The sequence below is a fragment of the Mastigoproctus giganteus genome, chromosome 5 (assembly GCF_048544385.1).
Source record: "Mastigoproctus giganteus isolate SK-2022 chromosome 5, ASM4854438v1, whole genome shotgun sequence".
In the NCBI taxonomy this organism is placed as follows: domain Eukaryota; kingdom Metazoa; phylum Arthropoda; class Arachnida; order Uropygi; family Thelyphonidae; genus Mastigoproctus; species Mastigoproctus giganteus.
In genome coordinates this window covers 216,691,200-216,712,938 of record NC_143579.1, presented here as the reverse complement: position 1 = coordinate 216,712,938, position 21,739 = coordinate 216,691,200, and the positions used below count along the sequence as shown (strand labels likewise).

Below are 21,739 nucleotides of genomic sequence, written 5' to 3'. Positions count from 1 at the left end.
TTGTTGCCCTTGTCCCCTTCCCTGCACCCCATTCCAGCAGGTCTACATCCTTCCTATAGTTAGGCCTCCAGACCTGTATCCAGTATTTAAGATGGCCCATTAATAACCTCTCTCTGTTTTCTCCTACTTAGCCATCTTTATACCTAGCAGTAACTTGCCCTTAATGCCACATTGCTCCAATTTATACAGCAATCATTTATGTGCAAGAGTATCAAAAGCCTTCTTGAAATCCAAGTATGTGATATCAAAAAAAAATTTTTGCATCCACTTCCTTGGTCACTGTATCATTCTATCCAATCTGACCGTTTTTAGACAAGACCGTCCCTTAACAAATTCATTCTCTTAGCGCAGTATAATTGTATTCCTCTCTAGATGGTCCTGTATTACCTTTTTAACCAATGACACTATTATTTTCATAGGAACAGACGTTAAGCTAACAGGTCTGTAATTATTAATGACATTTTTGATCCCACTTTAGAATTTGGCATACATTTGGTAAATATCCAGTCCATAGGAACTTCCCTTTAATCCGAGGATGCCTCACAGTTATGGCTCAGAGTGTGCTTACTTCCCTTGCTGCCTCTCTTAATATAATTGGACATATGTTCCATCCACCCCAGCTGCCTCACTTGCATTTAACTTCAGAAATTTCTTTTGCATTTAACTTCAGAAATGTGAATTTAAATTCACAATTCTTTTAGGTAGGGGATGCTAGAAGTGAATGTAAATTCAAATGTGAATGTAAATTCAAATTGTCAGCAACCTGAGCAAAGTCATCAACGGTTAACCCATAAACAACAAGTGGCCTAATGTAATTTAATCGCTTCATTCTACTCTTAATAAAATCATAAACGTCTTTACCTCTTTGCCAGGACTTTTCATAATCTGATTAGTTGCCTAACCTCCTTTGTGACTTGATTGCAGACTACTTTATATCTACCACAGTCTTCTGTCATCTGATAGTTTTATGCATCCCACGCATTTTTCTTTTCTTCTACAAGTTTCATCAGTTCATTTGACATCCATTTAGGTCTAAGCCATGATCAGTATTTCTTAGTTGGTAAGGAAAGTCTAGTAGCTTCTACTGAAAGCTTCCCATTTAGAATTTGCTGTTGGTAACATCATCAGTTGGTTCTACTGCATAGGATTTATCAACTGCCTGAAACCACTGTAGTTACACTTACGAAAGCAAAACCTCTCCCTTTACCCTTGACAATAGAGATGACTTTAAGAAAATTCAATGAGTACAATGTGATCACTTCCACCTAGTGGGTCTTTTATCTGCAGATTCTTAATGGGTGAAGAATCACTGCTAATAACTATCAAGAGTATTGCTTCCTCTTTTATCGCTCTAACATGCTGGTGCAGAAAACAGTCATCCAATAAATGTTCAAAAGACTCGCTAGTGTGTGAGTGACCAATTCACAAGTTCCAGTCATTATCTGGAAAGTTAAAATCCCCCATTAGATTTTCTGTTTGCTGGACCAAAAACCCGAGTTTTCAGGAGAAAAAACCATGCCACGTTAAGAATAAAGCCCATAAATATTCTTCGCGTCATTCACAGGATTCGAACAGGGACCTATATCCCGGTGGAAGATGGTGATTATAATCACCATGCTACCCTCGCAGATGGCCAGATGGGTGACGACTACATAAAACCTCAAGGAATAACAGAAGATCGTGTATCACGTAACATAAAAATGTAAACCCAACTGCTTAAAGTACAACCATTAAACTACACCCGCTGGCCAAAAAGATCGACCTTTATATTAAGACAGTTACAGACAGAAGAAACGCAAGTAGAAGAAGAGAAAATTGTGACATAAGGTGATGATTTGTGCCTCGTTGAGTACAAAGACTGCGCAGCTATTCAATCAATCTGAAGCCAGGATGGAGGAAATGCATGATCTATCAGACTTTGAAAAGGTCCTATTATGGGTGCACGTTTAGCAGGAACCACGATTCAAGAAACGAAAAACATAACTGGCGTCTTAAAAGCACCCATCTAAAAGATTTTTAATGAGTGGAAAGCAAGCAGTTCTTCCACATCTCAAAGGCGTAAATGTGACAGAAAAACAGTACTTCAAGAGCAAATCCATCGTTCGTTCTCTAAGGAGGACTGTATGGAAAAATAGGACATCCAGTGAGGGTGCAGGAAATAACATCTGACTTGAAACAAGTCCAGAACTTCTCTATTTCAACCTGTATACCATGCACAGGGAATTGAAGAAATTGGGTATTCGCGTGTATTCGCAGTCGCCTGCCCTTTCGGAAGCTTCTATTTTTCAGCGAAAAAAAGGAAAAATCCACTTGCAGCGGTGCAGAGAACGTAGTGATTGGACAGTGGAACAATGGAAGAGTATATTTGTATCAGATCTACTGCACCCTCCAATGTTGCAATTTTATCCTGAAGGTGATGGCCACTTTATGTATAACAATGCAGCAGCGCATCGTGCCAAAATCGTTCAAGAATGGTTCGAAGAACATGACACGGATTTCCACCATCTTCCCTGGTCCCCATATTCACATGACCTCAATCCTATTGAGAATGTGTAGGAGGATATGCTGGAGAAAGCGATTTGGTGGCGAAGTCCTCTTCCTTCAACTTTGTCGCAGCTGCGCGATATTTGCTGAAAATGGTTACTATTAGAGCACTATTATTAATGGTTACTACTAGAGGTCGGTCTGGAGCCCTACTTTTTCAGGAGGTTTGTGGACAGTCCCCATCTAGAAAATGGATAGAAATCTCCAATGCTGGCATCTAGCAACAAAAAAATTGCGAACAGCTGTAAGGAAACATGTTACCATAACTCGAACTAGATTTAGAGAGAACTTATTGGTATTTAAGAAATGTAGATGTTTTTATGGCTATATAAGAATGGTACGCATGTCTTCTGTGTAAATATAAAGAAATACTCTTCTATCTGATCATAACGACAGGGCTGTCAGAAATATAACCAAGAGTCACGTTCTGTTTCGAAGTGATAGCGTAGAAGGTACTGTGTTGTGATTAAAGAGTTTTGCCCTTCCGTTAGCCAAACTATCGTATAGAGATACTGAAAATGGTAGCGATATTGCTGAACATTCCTTGTACACTAAAATGTATCATTTTAATCATCCACGTTGGAATTTTTTCTTTTTAAGCAATAAAAACAGCATTCAGCCTGGAGTTTGGTGCAGTTTAGTTGCGTCACGTTCGCTTTTTGAACATTTTTCTAACAAAATTGAAGCCCAACGTTTTCCACTTTTAAATAAATAACAGTATTTCCAAGTCATCTTTCGATGCCATTGCATCTTATTTGGAATTCTCACTGAGCTACTGAGAGATTATGGCTATCATAAATGGTGTCCATTTTACTACACGCTATCGACAAACAGCTGAAATTTTATTATGCCTTCAGAAGCGGTTTTGCAGATAAAACTAAATAATTCCGTACTTAAGACTTTAACGACTCCCCCGAGTGTTCCATCAACCCCCTCCTCCCTCCTTAATACAAACAGAGCTTCCATTAACGTTGAAATTCTAGAGAGAGGACCCGACTTCTGAAAATATAACCTCCCCTGCACGTTCCATGATATTGGTACAATGTGCATAAGAAAAACGAAAGTCTAAGTCTCGCTCTCATCTTATCGGCATTCTTTTATTTTTTACTTTACTACTCTGTAACGGAATTATTTCTTAAGGCTTTTATCAGATGAATTCTCAAATTTACAGTCTCATTTGTAAAATTTTATATAAAAGAGGATTATTAACTAACTCGATATATCTGTAAATGCAGCTTGGTTTGCAATCATGAGAGATAGATACGGTCCAGTCTTTGAGGATTGATATGTTTAATTACAAAATTAGCTAACTTTAATAGTAGACCATGAGGGTGTAAATCCAAACACGGGCTTTTTGATCTGAGGGACTCTCAGTCGTTTATAATAAAGTGTCTGTAAGAACGTTTGTTCCTATTTACTTGCGAAGGGCGTATTTTTGAAATTTGGCTATGGGTGAAGGAATGTTTTCGTCCTGTTCCAACTGATATTACGTGTTTTTCTAATGTGAGTTGAATTTTTCAGGAAATTCTGTGGGTAAAATCCTTTAGGGGCCACCTTTTGTCTGGCTGTACACGCCGTACCATAGCCACTTGGTGTCTGAGAGAGTACAGCTTCACATTTGACCATTCTTTCATCACGATCTCCTTGTGGGTAGCACATTTGGTATTATCACCGTCCTCTCCAAGCCGAATGGAAATGACCTGAGTTCGAATCCTGTCATTGATGAGAGGAATTTTTATGGGCCTTTTTCAAAACTTGGATGAGTCTGTCGGTCTCAGGCGAGGTAGCTCGGTTTTCCCTCCCGGAAACTCTGGCTTTTACTCCAGCAAACAGCAAATTGGCCACAGAACACACGTAATTTACAGAAAAATTATCTCTTTCTTGGAATACGGAACTTCTGCCGGATTCTCCTTTCGTCTTTCACTCATTCTGTACTTCTGAGATGGCTGCTTTCGACACAACAGCAATTTGTTTCTTTGTTCTCTCAGTTGTGGCCGCCGCTGAACTTTCTCCAATAATAACACCTTTCTGAAAATCGGAATGAACACCTGTTTTCCTCATCTCCGGATAGACTACCAGGCCATAGGAAAGCGTGCAGTATTTATTTGACATCAAGTAACTTTAATCATATCATGAGACAACTTACATTTGTATACTGTACGTTCAATTATCTGTTGATGCCAACTGCAAAAGGTTTAAAATATTTTTGGTTAGTGAGTGTAGCTCGTTGCCTGGAATGAGTGCATTGCTACCTTAGAAGTTTTGATCGGACATTTTCACTCAAAGCTTCGAAATAGTAAAAGAATGGAGTATCTGTGATGTTGGTTGGAGCTTTGGTCAAACATTCCCAAAGATTGTGTTGAACCAAAGATGAAATACAGCTCTTCCTCAAAGCTGCTTCGTATATCTGAAAGAAGAAAAATACTCAATTACATACATGTAGGTGCATCTAGCAGATGATGCATTTGCTGGAGTGTTTGCTGAATGACTGCTGTCAAACAATGAAATAGAGCCATTGCAGCTGATAATCAAGAAAGAACTATTTCAGTTGAATCATTAGAAAAAAATCTGCAGTTACCTACCCTATGCAGAATTTATGGCTGTTGACTTTGTCCGAAACATTAATGAGGCAGTGAACTCTCCAAGGGAATTCCTCAGCTGTTTGGAGCTGATAGTTGTACCTCCCAATAAAATGAACTCAGGAATAGTTTCCATCATATTTGGTTGTAATTTAGAGAAAGAGAAAGAGAAAGATAGTCGTTTGCAGTCAATGATGGCCAATCTGCTCAATAATAATAGAATAAATTTTGACATCGTCTGCAAGAAGGACTAGATATATGAGGAGTACTAATAAGTTTGGAAAAGAATTGATGAAAACTTTGGAGTTCAACTTGGTGGCTCTATTTAGGGTATGTACGAATCCGAGTCGCTTGGTTGGTGATTTATTTATGCACATGTAGGGAAACAGCTTCTTCAGGGAAAAATAGGATGTTTGATTCCTTGTATAAACCTCTTCGTTCGAGATTAGTATTTTATGTGGCCTTTTATCGAAGGATATTGAGATATCTGGGTAAACGGAGTAGACTTTCTGTCGATTATCCAAGACCTCCGAATGAATCTGCCAAAAAGATATGAAGTTGGTGGGCAGAAATTTTCAGAGACAAGAAGCCATTTTGTAGTTGATCTAGGAGTGGATTGAGAGCAGAGAGATTCTTATGGACAAGTGTATCGAATATTTTTGCTGTACGTTTTGCCTGTGAGATCGCTTCTAGTTCTATATGGAATCATTACTCAGTACTTCCAAGTTTTGAGAAGTATATTAAAACGGGCAACTGTATGGAGTCGCCGATTGCGTGTTTTTTTCCCAAACGATTGTTAGTATGCCTTCTGGACCAACCTCGTGGATGGCACAGTTGGTATAATCACTATCCTCCTCGCACCGGTTGGAAAAGACCCAAGTTCGAATCGCGTCAATGATTCGAGGAATTTCTATGGTTGTTTTTCATAATGTGGCTGAAAAAAACATGCGACCCTATCAGTTGGGGATGGCATTGTTTTTTAACTCCCGAAAACAAAATCGAAGCTTTCATCCAGCAAATCGACCACAGAACACGCGCAATTTACAGACATATATATACGGCGCCATATGGCTTAAGTCAGCATCATTTATATTGAAAACTAATGGCGATAATGATTTCTCATTGCAAGAGGCAACTTCATCGTAAAAAACAAAAAAAAAATCTGACTCCACTTTTCTTAAAATCGCTGACGCATCGAAGCTGCATGATTAATAACCTTTCGCACTCCAATCCTTTATTAGCATTATATACGATTGTTCTACAATTCATAAGGTAATTAATTATTCACACAATGAGATCTTCCTCTCTAATTAAAACTTCTTAATCGTAATCAGAGCCATAACATATGGGCACAATTCGAAAGTAAATTCTGTCATCAAATAAAATTTAAGATGAATGGGTGGTCATAAAAAAGAACCCATTCTGTGTGGACCGGATTTATATGTCATCTGATAACGATTTATCCTTTGACAATAATTTTAAACTTAATAAAATGCACCGTTAAAACAAAAACTTATAATTTGCATGAAACTTAGCGATGTCCTACTGTGGAATATTTCGTAGTGAAATTTAAATCGATGGTAATCTTGAGAGTTGGAACTTTAGTGGACTTTAATGCTGATTTACTGCTCGGAGTGAGCATCTTTTTGACAGGTACTGTGGGCCCGAGAAGCTTTCCGAAATCAAGAATAAATCTAAAAGATATTTCGAGTCGTTGGCCACAAAACGATAAAATAATGCTCATCTGCAATGTAACACTGTATGACTGCATTGCTGATATCTTTACACGCAAGAAAACTGTAGTACTTGTGGAGACAGCCTGTATTTTTATCGGTTAAATACGTCTTAGAGCTTAAACAAGAATTGTCCATTTGAGATTCTGAAAGTTGGAGCTGTGTTGACTGATTGTGTGAAAGATTTACATTTGCGAGTGAACTATATCTTAAAATCGCGCAATTTTTATTTTAGCTCTTCAATTTGTTGTTGTTATTAGATTTCAGGAGCATCGATTACTTAGGCCATGTTGCTCCGTGTATATTGTTTGTGAATTGCGTGTATTCTGAGATCGATTTTCTGTTTACTGGATGAAAAACCCGAGTTTCCGAAAGAAAAAACCATGCTACCCTCGCCTGAGACCGACTAACTCAGCCGTTGTGAAAAAGGTCCATAAAAATTCCACCCGTCATCAATGGGATTCGAACCTAGATCTTTTTCACCGAGTCTTGGGAGAACGGCAATCCTACCAACTGTGCCACCCACGAAGGCTCTTCAGATTTCGGTATTTCGAAAGATATAGAATAAACAATAAAATCACTGACTTTCAGCAGTGGAGGTGTTTGAAAGTTAAAATGGGAGCACAAAACAGAACCTTCTGAAAGTTAAAATGGGAGCACAAAACAGAACCTTCTGAAAGCACCCTTATTGGACAGCTTACATGAAAGAGAAGGCTAATAGGAGCGGTCAGCGTGGGAACTGGTGGCCATATTCAAATAAATATGAATATTTATTAAATTGAAGGTTTGGGCGAATAGGAAAAGGCAGCCACTCAAAAGCAACAATTTTCATTGAATAAATTCTAATCTCGCGAAAATTGGGTTGGGTGTGGAACAGAGGGTGGGATGCACAAGAGAACTTTTGCCATGAAGAGAGACGGTGTTTGTAATGATCGCACTGTCTTTGCCATTGCCTACACACTTTATTAAAACATGTTCCTGTTTTGGATATATCCCCTACGCACTATTCATTACACTGGAAGCAGTGAGCAAACACTTTTGATAGGGTAGTGTACCACCCAACCAAAATATATAAGACTAAGCCTGTAGACACCCTTACCACAGTCAACAGACAAAATGGAGACTAAACTGATTGATTATGAAGGATAGAGTTGAGTCTGGAGTTTAAAAAAAAGTATAAATCTCCGTTTACTCTGTCTCGATTTATGTAACCAGAAGCAATCCCATGAAACTCTGTAGTTATTTTTACAACACATTCCAGAAAATCGCGCAGTATATGAGCAAGAGAATTTACAGCAAACAAAATGGTGAGGAAAACGAGAACATACCTCATAAAATCGACAATAAGAGATAAAAAATATATATATGAATGCACGGTGGCGCTGTTCCATCAATTGTATGTCCTCCCACCGATAAAAAATGTTATTCTAACATGTGTTTTCAGCAGACTTGCTGACAAAGTGAAATCGATCAAAAGTCTCCTCTAGCAACCAATCGCGTGTCACGTGCATTTGTCCTTCAACAATCGATACCCCAGCTCAGTTCGAAGTAAGGGTTACGCCGCTCCTAACCCCAGGGATGACTTGGAGTACAGCTAAAAAATAAATGTCCGTTCTTTCCATTTTGTTTTCATGTTTATCTCTAGAGTATGGAGAAATAAATCACCACTGTCGTTCTGTGGATAATTTAAAGACTGATTGAGTGCGCCCATGTTTTTATAGCGAAATTGCTGAAAATCCGATGTTATAGCTTTGTTCTTGCAGGAAATTCCCAGTTGGAAAGCCGATTAATCCTCTTTATTTCTTTAATATTTTAGACAGGGCCGGCTCAACGATTTGGCCACGAGTTTCCTCGGAACATGATCAGCCACCGGCGTAACTAATATTTTTTTATGGTGGCTTACGTGAAAAGGGCCGGCAAATGGTATGATCTTCCAAGGCGAGGACGCCACTTAGAGGAATCTCTAGGCACAGACATCATCTAAGAACAGATTTTTGGGTTTGTTATGAGCGTGCTGCCTGCTGTCCTGTGTGCATAATTTGACCACCCCCATTTTTCGATTCTACAATGCCCGGGTAGAATATTAGTCTCTATCCGACATTGGCGATATGATGTTCTGCCTTAGATTCTAAGTGCTTCTTAACCAACATTTTTATTTATTTTTCCAATTTCCAATGAATAAGGCTACGGTACCTTTTACAAATGCGCGAATGCAACTCCAGCATGACAGGTTCGTCATTCCATCGAAGTCATCTGTTTGATGAACCCGCCAGCAGCCAAACGTTCCCTGAAGAACTCGGAGGGAAATTATTTTCAAATCTCATGGATTCCATTTGATTAACCCCATGGATAATAGAAGAGAAGCTGAAGTCAAGCACCAGACCCCCGATATGGAACAGTAATAGTAGATACAATGGGAATTAACTCATCTTCTTTAATTAATTACTTGAGGCTATTATTCATGTCATAATATCGATGTTTCAATCGGTGGGAAGTTTCTAGATCATAACCTGAGCCCACGATTTGTGCGTCCAATAGATAGGCACATTCCTCCCTTCCCCCAAACAAAGAAGGTCTGGTTTACTTAACGCTCCTTGAGTTTATCGAGGTTCCATCAGAGTCAACCAGCCTTTTTGACTTAGTCTATTATTTACTAAGTTGACTACAGCAATAGCGTTTAACTCGTGGGACTAGAGTTTCCACTGCTAGACACCCTGTCCTACAATTCTGATCATTAGATCGTCTTCTTGATGTTCTGGAGAGGGTAGGAGGGAGTTTATACAGGTCTTAATTAGATCAATAAAGGTATGACCTGACAGCAGCCTGGTCCCATATCCCACTGATGCTGAGCCGGCACTTTTGGTGACTCTTCCAGAGCATAGCCATCGTGATCCATGGAGAGATGTTTCTTTTAAGTTTTGATTTAGAGTATTTCTAACCGACCATCGATTTTTAATCTCCTGGTAGAGATATTTGTAATCTCTTGGTAAATTCTAAGTGCTTATTAACCAAGAGCATAACTCCCCCTCCCATGCCCACGCGAATAGCACAGTACAGCACCGTCCTCCCCACACTTTATTTCCTTCGAATAACTGATGAAAGAGGATTTATCTCCTCTTCGTACTTTCCATCTCCTTCTGAAACGTATCAAAATGTTGAACTGGCATCTATTTAAATGGCTTCGGGTATTTGTATTCTAAAATGAAAAAGATTTCTGTAAATATGAATAATGAACGCGATTAAAACTTCATTTTGAATTTCTTGATTTTTCAGTTCATTTTTATACTTTTTATAGCCATATTCACCAACTAACAGCCCTGCTTAATTAATGACAACCTGTCATTAAAACATATAACCACACTGCAATCAATTTCTAATGGAATAGCTTAGATTCTCCCCCAACCGGAAGTTTTTTGCATTAACTTGCTTTGTTTATTTAATTTATCTGTCAGCCCAAAATACGCCACACATTAATATCGAATGACATATTAAGATAAAATGGAAAACTAACAAATCTTATGAATGTTAGATGAAATTATGTTGTATTTTAATAAATAAACTTATAATGATAATTAATAACGCATTCTTAGTAATTTTTAACTAAAATTTATTCGTTATAACACATACTTCGTGCCAACAAGTAATGTGGTGATGGCTACTGATTTGTTTTTGCATTCACCACACTCTACTCTTGTATTAAAACTTTTTGTTCTAAAACTAATTAAAAGAAACAGTCTTTCTTAACATCTTGGCCTACCGACTGATGGAAATTAGAAAAGTATTTCCTTAGAAGTCAAAGAAGTACAGAGCTGTCCTTTCCAGCTCGGTACATCTCCAAAAGGTATCATATTTAAAAGAAGCCAAGTGTTGAGTAAACTGAATGAATCCTAAATGTCATTCCTAATGTAAAAATGGGCACTGCCTTCTAATTGTGTAGTGGCATCGCAGAAAGAGTTACCATCCCTGTACCCATTTCATTTTATAATCTTGTAGTGCCTCCTTGGATAGCAGTTAAGTTTAAACGAAATTATTAAATGCACGGGACTATATTTTATGGACTTCCATTCCCGAAAACCTTGTAAAGCTCATTAAACATGAAAAGTAATCCCAAAGTAAAAACAGCACGTCGGATCATTGAAAGAAACAACAAAGAGTGGATCTGTGTTGGCCGCACGAAAAGAAAAATTTCTAAAAAAGAAAATGCGCTAAGAAACTGATGTGCGTTCTTCAAACTTGCGTCGCGTGTACCAATTCAGCAAACCAAGAAATGGTGTAGAAAAAAATGCATATTTGTATGTATACGTATATATATCTATCGTCTCCTTTTATGTAGCGTACTGCGCATCTCTTGGACTTTGTGCCTCAGGACAATAAGTACGATAATCAATGGAGAGACCGCCATGAATAATGAAAAGCTACTGCAGTTCTCTTATCTTGCAATGAACGAAAGTGGGTCAGGATGCGGAAGGTCAGGAAGATAGAGTAAACACAGGACTACAAGATAAGGACGCTAAAGAAGAAATTGTTTGCTCACATATTACGGACGGTTTGGTGTGTTCGTGCGTGTGTTACGTGGAAACAAGTAATTTTCAAAGAAGACACGGAATCTTTCTTGAAAAAATAGTTTGTCGCTGCCAGAGTGACAAAAGATGTTCGAAAACTTTCATCCCCAACAATTTCCTTCCTCGCCCGATAACTTTGTGCCTTGGTTCAGCTACACAGAGAAAATAAATGCTTCTGTATAATTAATAATACGTACCCGTTGTACTTGGTTACAGATTATCGAGCTCAATAAATCAAAATGGATTTAGGGATTTTTAAAAATGATAATTAAAATTTTAAGTTGTGTTCTATTGGATTGTTGTTAACGGGATGGATCGTTAACAACGAACTAATGATCGATTTAATGGTTATGGTGACTGTGGTGGTATAATCTGACAACAGAAAGTTGTATATTCGATTTTTGCTGCTGTTGATGGAGAATTTTCTTCGGTATTTTCTCCTGAGTTCTGAGTTTAGTTGAATTTTTGGGTGTTATGAATGAAAATCGTACGCCAGAGTGATTTGGAATTTTTCAGGCTAATTTGTGATTAAAAAATCAGAATTGTGGTTAGGCGATCCCAGATTTAAAATTTTCCATGAATACGGTTAGTCGATAAGGACACAAACATAAAAAATGTCTGATAAAAAAAGAATTGGTGTACAGTGATATTTCGAGCTAGTCTCTATTGATCTAATTCTGCTGAAATTAAATCGGTATGGGATGTAAAATTTTGCTCTTTCCGGTGGTTAAGAGATTATATATCTTCCCATCAGATTTCATTTCTCCTTGCTTATTCCAAACGGGAGTTCCACACTTCTCGTCTTTGGGTCCATCATTGTTTTAGATTTTTATTAACAACTCATGAATGCAGCTTGACAGTACTCTTTGGGATCTACATCCTCACATGCACCGTATTATTATTCTTACCAAATTTCTTCCCCCAGTTGTAGCAAATTGGACAGTTGCGATCTCTACTCCCAAAAGTTCGTTCGACCTTATTCCACAGGTGCTCAGTAGGGCTGAAATCTCGTGAGTGAGAAGGCTCCCTACATTAGGCTAAATTCAGTCTCATGTTCCTGGAACCGGATCTGTATTCTGGCCTCGTGACATGGAGCAGTACCCTGTTGGAAGAACTCATTTGCAGATGGATATACTCCAGATTCAAACTGACTTAAATCTTTCGTCTTGAGCATTCTCGTACTGAATCGCAAATACAGAATCCTTACCGATCTGCTCACCTGCTTTATATTGCGTGGTACGAACACGGTTACTGAATAAGAGCTTCATTTCACGAGTTGTATCGGTGTACCTAATAAAGCGGCAACTCAGTGTATTAATAATACTCTATCTAAATCTTCTGTTTATACTCCCGAATGACCACATAGGTCTGAGCAGTTTCGTTAAATAAATATCACCGAACCAAACACAAAAACAACAGATCAGTTCGCTGTTCTCAATTTTTTTGAAAAAGTATTTATGTATCGTCTCAACGCCATGCTATATTGTCAATTGCGACTTTGTTCAAAGTTTCTATATCTCAAGTCTCTACTTCTTGATGTGTCTGTGTTTCTTTTGTCACAACGTTATTGACAGTTCATCTAAGTCGTGTGAATCCGCTTTCTGGGCACACTTCCAAAAGTCTATGTTTTATGTTCCTCCCTGATGACATCTAGAATGTTATTGATGTAGGCTGAACCGTTTACTCTTTATTATTGAGAAAGAGACATTTGAAAAGATTAAAAATAATTACACATAACTTCGGTAGGAAGTCATCAGAGATACGTATCGGGAAGTATATTTATCTCCTGAGAGCCACAGTAACTGCTTCAGTTTAATGGATGTGTGCTGCTGAGTGTAAGTAGATTGTCACAAGGGAATATACCAGTCGCTCTGGTAAGACAGGTTGCTTCGGGAAACTCTGAAAATTCGAGGATGGGACATTGAAATTGTTTGGAAAATGAGAAAAAATATTGAAGAAAAGCAATTGAAACTGTATTTTCTAAGATTAGGTTGCGCTCAGAATGACAGAAATCACAAAACCATACTGGTTGAAATAAAATTTATGGAAGTAAAAAGTGAATTTAATCTATCGTGGATATTATAAATCCTCCAACTAGGAATTCTGTTTATCAGTTTATCAGTTTAAAGTGGAACGAATGAATCACAGAATCCCATACGATAGTAAATTAACCTTCGGTGCACAGGTGCGTTACGTACATGTCAAAGTGCTTATGCTGGATGGATCGCTAACCAACAGCTGGCACATTCCCATGATCCTGCCATAGTAGTGTCATAAATGTCAAGAATTGTCCAACATACCGTTACGCCTGATATAGTAATAATGGGCTGCTACTTCTGTGTCCAATTTAAAGCAGAACTTGGTGGATAAGTACTAGTTAAAGGTTGGATGCATCAGCAAATTTTCCGATTACTTTGACAAATAAATTGAAATCATTAAGAAGATAATGGATGGGAAAAACTACTGCGGGTTTTGTCAATTATCTAAAGACAACTTTAAGACCTGAAGACATTGAACATTAAATGAGAAATAATTTTTTTTATATAATAATAATAATTTTGATAAATATTTCCCCAGTTTGTTCGGTAGTTGGTTTTGAATGTGGTTGGATTTTTAGTAATTCTTGATGGAACGTTTATGTTAATGTCAGCCAATAATGAATTATTGCCTAACATGGACCGTTTATTATCTTATAAATTAGTTTTCAACCTTTGGTATGTCTTCTAATGTATAAAGGTTTAATCTTTGTGAATAAAGAGATTTATTTATTTATTTATTTATTTTTATTAAATGTAATTTTAGTAGAAGTAAAACCTAATACGTTACAAGTGATAGAATGTTTCATAAAGCGACTCAAACACATAATATAAAGCTCAAAACAGGTTTAAATGTACAAAATTTATAACGTTCTTTGTGAAATCGAACTGTACCCCCCAATTTACAGATCCTGATGGTTTATATCCACTTTCTCTCAAAACCTGTGCTCCTGAACTTACTCCTGTTCTTTGCCGCCTTTTTTCACTTTCTTTTTCGAAAGCTGTTTTCTCTTCTGTTTTGGAAATTTACTCATATCCAGCCAGTTCCTAAAAAAGGGTGAAAAATCCCTCCCATCCAATTATCGTCCATTATATTTACTTATACTTTTTGTAAAGCAATGGAGAAATCAATTAATTGCCAACTCTTAACTATCTAGAAGCCTTCCATTTCACCAACGATCGCCAGAATTGATTCCGTCAGTCAGCTGGTGATATTTTGGTTTATGTTACCCATCTATGAACAAATGCAATAGAAAAGTTTGGTGAAACTCAAGCAGCAGCTCTTGACATTTTAAAAGCTTAAGGCTTTTGATCATGTTTTAACATAAATGTCTTCTAAATAAGCTTCCATTTTGAGGTTTGCCAACTGTTTTTTGTAATTGAGTATCCAGTTTTCTCTCTGACCGCTCAATGCGAGCAATGGTAGATGGCTTTGTCTTCTAACTTCTCCATTAATGCTGATTTCCCTAGGGTTTGGTTCTTTTTCTCCACTCTTTTCCTCTTGTATATGAATGGCCTTCTTCCATTGACCACAAATCCTATCCACAGTTTTGCTGATGATAGCACGTTGCATTCCACCTTCCAGTTGGGGAAATCTTGCTCTGCACAAACAGATTATACTTCTCGATTATCCACTGCCAATTCCTTAAATGCAGATCTTCAGGTAATTCTCCAGTTGGGCAAAGATAACTTAGTTGATTTTAATCCTCCTAAAATCCACTCCCTGTCTCATAGACGTTCTGTTTCTGCTGCATGCCTTTTCTACAGATACTTCCATGAGCACTTTTCTTCTGAATTGGCTTCTGTAATTCCCGCTGTCTTACAAAGTAGTCCGAACACGTGCCGCTACCAGCCAACATCCATTTACTGTCCAACTTCAAACTCACACAACCAACTTTTCTTCTTCCTCATTTATTCATTCAACTTTTTTTCTGGAACAACCTTCCTTCATACATACATACATTTGTATTTCCTGAAAATTACAACCTGCAAGAAGTTCAAGGCTGAACAAGTATCGCAAGGCCATCCTCAACATCAGCAAGTATCTTCTTTCATCATCTCAACCTTCAGTCCAAGCACAGCACAAAGTACTATAGGTTCTAATACCTCTCGTGTTTGGGGTTTTCATAAAAAAAAAAAAAAATCTAAGTTGCTGTAAACTAACAGATATCTGATTTTTTTTTTTCCAAAGTCGAGATCATTGGAGGAACACTTAAAAGCCTCTTGAAATTGAAATTTTTAAGAAGACTTCGACAGTTCAAATTTAAAATCAGTTGTTAAATATTGTTAATATTTTAATTGAAATATTAAAAGCAAGATGTGATGGGAGTTACGAATCCAGAACCTTCTTTGAAAATAACCAAGTAACTAGATATTAGGCCCAATGAAAATTACATTCAAACAGCCTTCGTGGGTAGCACAGTTTTTAGGATCACCGGAACATGAGTTCGAGTCCCGTTGATGATCGGAGGAATTTTTATGGGTCTTTTTCACAAAGTGGCCGAGTTAGTCGGTTTCAGAAGAGCTTGCTTTTTTTTTTGCAAATTTTTTTTCTTGATTGGATGTCACGTTTTATTACACTCGACATAAGTTCAGCTTATGAATGGGTTCTGCTTCAAAAACTGCTTTGTTAAATCAATCGGTTTTAATTACGTTAGGGGATTGGGTGGAATTCATATTTTCGCCTCTGAAAAAAACTTTCCGAAATTAAATTCATTTATATTTTATCAAAAACCTTAAAGTAAATTTTGAATATTTGCTTATGTTAATAAAAATAATTTATACACAAAAAGGATGGGTTTTGTGCGCTACTGTAACCCGCACAGTTCCAACAGTTCGGTTTTTCGTACTACAGCGGAAACCTTCACAGCGAGTTGCCTAGGTATTGCACAACGTCATGAAGAGCGCTTTACTTGTGACATTTAGAAGTGCCATAATGATCTTTTCGGAAAAGAGGTAAACACCATCAGATTTTCCCTTCATGCGCCACGGATTGCTAATCAGGAGTAATATGAGTTATTACAGTCGGTTATAAGATGGCATGAAACTGTCTAACGCTGTGGCTTTCTACACTTTTTTTTTTATTTTATCGTGAAATTTCTAATCCCTAAATTTGTGCTCGTTTTATTTTATTATTTTAAAAATCCGGATTTTAAAAGAGACACTTCGTCTTCTTCGTAAGTAATGCCCTCGTGGGTAGCACAATTGGTATAACCACCGTCCTCCCCGCACTGATGGAAAAGACCTGAATTCGAATCCCGTTAATCAGGAGAGGATTTCTATGGACATTTTTCGCAATGTGGCTGAGTTAGTCGATCTCAGGAGAAGATAGTATGTCCCCCCCCCCCAGAAATTCGGGTTTTTCGTCCAGCAAACAGCAAATTGACCACATATCACACGCAATTTACAGGTATACAAGACACATTATATACGGGGCAGTATGGTCTAAGTTGCTGATACGCCTAAAATGTACAACAACCAACCAACACAAGTGTGTAGTGCCCAGGCTCGAAGAATTAATATTAGTAGTGGCAAATGATGCAAGAAAGCAAACTTATACAGTATCAGCAAAAAAAAACCCTTCCCACATCACCTCTCTAACAGTTTATCTTGTTCTTCCTTGAACTTATTCAAACTACTCACCTCCACAACACTAGATGGAAGCTTGATACAGTGATCCACTGGCTGATGGCAAATTTCCGCACTTGCAACCGTCCTTCCACAATTTGAATTTATGCCCTCTCACATATGTAGTCAGAGCAAAAAGAAAAAGGCCATGATTATTTAAGATTTTAAACGCTACAATTAGGTCCACCCGCAGGTGCCTAGTTTCCAGACGCTGCAGCTTGCAGAACTGGTCCTTTGTGGTAAGAAAACCTTTTTTTGTTCCCATTGCCAATCTTTTTGCTCTGCTCTTCTCTGCATCCATTCCAACAGGTCCACAACCTTCCTAAATAAGGGCTCTGGACCCGTTGTGGTCTAACTATTGCCTTATACAACGGGACAATCACCTCCTCATCCCTGTTAGCAAAATTCCTGTTTATTATTCACAAAACCTCATGAGTAATCCTAGCAGCTCTGCATTGCTCAGAGAACTTCACATCTGACTGTACAATTCCCAGATCATTTTATGCTATCCTGAGTGTAATACCACACCGTACGTTAATCTCAGGTTAATGTATATCTCAATGTTAAACTTCAACTGCCATTTCTCAGCCCGTCTGCCTAATTTTTCTAGATCTATTTGCATAACCTGATTATTGTCATTAATCATCCTACCAAAATTTCTATCTGCAAACTTATATATTAAGTCTGATAAACCTTCGTCAGTATCATTAATAAATACAGAAAACAATGTGCCAAGTGTTATTACTGGAATTCCCCCAACAACGAAGCACAGTGTCCATTGATTGCCGCTTTCTGTCTTCCCACTCAACAATCCCTTAATGCAACACTCCCCTAATTTGTACAACAATCTTTTATGACCAACACTATCAAAAGATTTCCTAAAATACAAATATGATATCAAAATAATTTTTTGCATCCAGTTCATTTTTACTGCCACAATATCTAAACAAATTGGTCAGACAAGATGGGACTTTAACAAATCCATGGCGTGACTTCAGTATAATTACATTCCCGTCTAGGTAGCCCCGCATTACTTCTTTAAACAGAAACTCCATTATTTTCCCTAAAACAGAAGTCAAAGTTAACGGGTCTGTAATTACTCCTGTCACGTTTTGATCCTCCTTTGTGAGTTGGGGATATATTTGCATATCTCAAGTCCACAGGAACCTCCACTGAATCCAAGGATGCTCTCGTATTTATGGTAAAAGGTTTATTGTGACCTCTTTATCTAACTCCATTAACATAATTGAATACATATAATCCACACCAGGTGCCTTTTTTATGTTTTCCTTCAAGAATTTCTCTTCCATTTGCCTGTCAATTATTACAAAACCATTCATCTCCTTGTTAGAATTTGAAACACCTCTGGAATCCCTAAGAAATTCCTCATGTGTGAATGTAAATGCAAAATACCAATTCAGTTTGTCAGCAACCTGAGAAGGATCATCAACAGTTAAACCATTCATATCTGGAGGACTATTGAGGTTCATTCCTCTCCTTCTAGCGTTGACATAAGTAAAGAAGTCTCTACCTTTTCTTTGATGGGTAAGCGTATAGGACAAAAGAGAAATTATATACATGTTTTTATTTATAAAAAAGAAACAAAAATACATTTTTAAAGTTCGCATTACTGTCATAATCGAAATCGTTTTTTGAATTTAACTCAAAACCCCGGAAAGACACTGCAGCTAAGATTGGTAAAGTTTACCAATTCTGATGATCTTCAAAATTAATCAATTTTTGGGAAGTAAGAAAATAAAAACCTTACCGACGAGGCGTCAGAACACCTAGAGCAGTACGAATGGAAAAAAAACCACCTTCTAGAACACTCCATTCTGAGCTCCTTCAATCTGTCCTGTAACAAAGACTATTGTTAGCTTCTCAAAGCCTTCCTTTGCCTTACAAAGGAAGACTGACGTCTTCTAAGCTCGCCGACTTTCAAGGGGATAAAAATAATGAAGAGTGATGAAACATCTTTATTAGAAAAAAGTTCATAAAAATACGTGATCTTTTTCAAGCTATTAAACCTCTCACCAATAATTTTCAACCCAGTATATATACAAGTACAACAAATAAATGTGTCGAGGCAATCACAAAATAATGAATACATTTACTCCCAAAAGCCCTAATTGTAATGTTGATCGGTCATTGATAAATAATCCCGATCCGTGCGACAAAGAAACTGAAATTCTTGTTTAAAAGAATAGTCCATAAAATAACCAAACCCAAATCCTCGGGGTTTGGTAACCATTGAAATTTATGAGCTTTGAAAGAATGTTTGTTGCAATTTTATTGCTATATCTTATTTTTTACGTTAAGTATCAAAAATCCCCTTCCAACATGAGACTTTTCTTGCTAGCAAGACTCTTCCGCATTATTAAGGGCTGAATCCTTCCATCTTAAAAGAAATCCCAAAAGAACAGATGACTTTATCGATTGGCAACGAACTCTAATGCTAATTTACTGAATATTATCGAATATTCCGTGAAGTTAATGCCTTTCTTTCCAGTCTGTAATCGAAACATGTTCTTCATAATATATTAGATCTATCAAAGAGTTTATCAAGTCAACTGAAAGATGCCATCAGTTGGAATCCTTCAGTTTTCATCCAACAATAAAATGAAAAGTATTTACTGATGATGAGTCGATGTACTTGATGAAGCTCAATTTTTCTGGAAATATGAATAAAATCTCATACTTCTATCATGTATCCCATTTAAAAATTAATGGTAACGGAAGAGAGCTAGACAACAGCCGTTTTACCATAAGAAAGATACAACAAAACGATACACTCAATGGACAAAACATTAGAAACCTTTTGTAGCTGGCATCAACAAATAATTAAACATACGATGTACAAATATAATTAGTCACATGGTATGATCACAAGTTCCTTGGCATCAGATCAATTTTGTACGCTTTCCTGGGACGTCTTGGTCGATCCACTCCATAGGAAAGCAAATGGTGTTTCAGATCTTCAAAAGGTGTTGTTAAAGCACGTTTAATGGGAGCCACAATTGAGAAAACAAAGGAAGTCATGGTGTCAAAAGCAACCATCTGAGAACTACACCACTGGAAGACGAAAGGAGAAATGCAGCTCTAAAATGAAGAAACGTTTCAGCGTACAGCAAATGACTGAAAAATGCAGCTTAAAAATTGAAAGATTCGACAGGAGTGGTGCAAGACCGGTCTTGAAACAATGGAAAAAAGATCACTTGGTCTGATGGGTCTCGATCTGAACTTAATATACACGTGGTATAGTTTATATTGAGTCATTTATGATTTCGTTTTTTGTTATTTTAGTATGCTACAGATATCATTTTTCTGTACATTTTTCTTTTCTTGTAGTTCTTTTTCTTTCCTCCTCTAATTTCATCCTGTGATGACTTCGGGTTTCATTTCCTAGCTTCCCTTCCAATAGTTGTTACTTGTGCTGGTTCCGTTCCTTTTTACCTTATTACTGATCATTACCTCAGCTATCTTTATAACTCAAGTACATTTATTATTTTTCTTGAGTTTCTATTTCTGATTCTTCTAAGAGGTTTTATCTTCAATATTTTTCTCCCCATTTCTTACTTAGATATCTAAATGATACCGAAATTACAAAGAAAAGGTTCATTACATTACCATAGCCCCCAATTGCACCCTTCTTGTTCAAAGTCCAACTATTATATTTCCAAGATCAGTTGCTATATTTAATATAGTTTATTAAATAAAGGAGGTATTATATACGTTCAGTATATGCACTCACTGGCCAAAAAGTTAGAAACTTTTTGCAATTGGAGTCAACAGATAATTATGCGTATGGTTGCAAAATATAAGTTGCCATATGGTTTTATCACAAGTTCCTCTTATTAGATGAATACTGTACATCATCCTGGGGCTTGATGATGGTATAGGACAGAGCACTGTACGACAGAATATTCAGCGTATTCATTTCAGAATTTCCTAGCATTCTGAAGACGCCATCAACGCCATCGTGTGCAAGAAGAAATCGATTAACCATATTATATTAGTAATTATATAAATAGTAACCATATAAATACTAACTATATTAGTATTATATCCTTATTTAAAAATGTTTCATAAATATAGTTTTAAAAAATGTAATGTGCTATATGTTTAATCACCACTGATCTGGCTGAATAATAAACTGAAATTTAAGTCAGGATCAGAACTTAGCAAGAAGAGCATGACATACCGCATATGTCACCCCTGAGTATCAAAGGATTATGTAACTAAGCATCAAGTTAATCCAGCCACGAAATTAACTTATATTTATTTTCCCCGGCTGAATATGTGACGTCATTCTTTATTTTTGTTGTAACAGGGTACTTATTTCAATAGTTTGGGGAAGTCTTCAACGTTTTTAAGCATGACATCCCTTTTTGGTACAAAATTGTTGCCCCATTTCATAAATATAAATTACCATAATCCAGTTGTTTGGTTGTGGTCATGCACAAAAAACTCATTTCTGCAAATGTTCTACCACTTCAGATAAAATATTTCGTTAACTCTTTGTCCTGAGGGAACATGCACTTTGTGGACAACCCCTTTTTGTTCTCGAAAGAAAGAAACTATCATTCTTTAGACTTTCAGCTTGATTATTTTAAACTGTGGTCTCTAGCGTTTCTGGATCATGCTGAAGACCCCACTCT

The 21,739-nt window shown here is 37.1% G+C and overlaps 1 protein-coding gene across 3 annotated transcripts in view; it reads left to right on the top strand.

Annotated features, from left to right (window-relative positions):
- The window catches only part of LOC150086107 (solute carrier family 4 member 11-like), a 478,166-nt gene that overhangs the window by 246,903 nt on the left and 209,524 nt on the right, over positions 1–21,739 (top strand). The gene's annotated exons all lie outside the window — the stretch shown is intronic.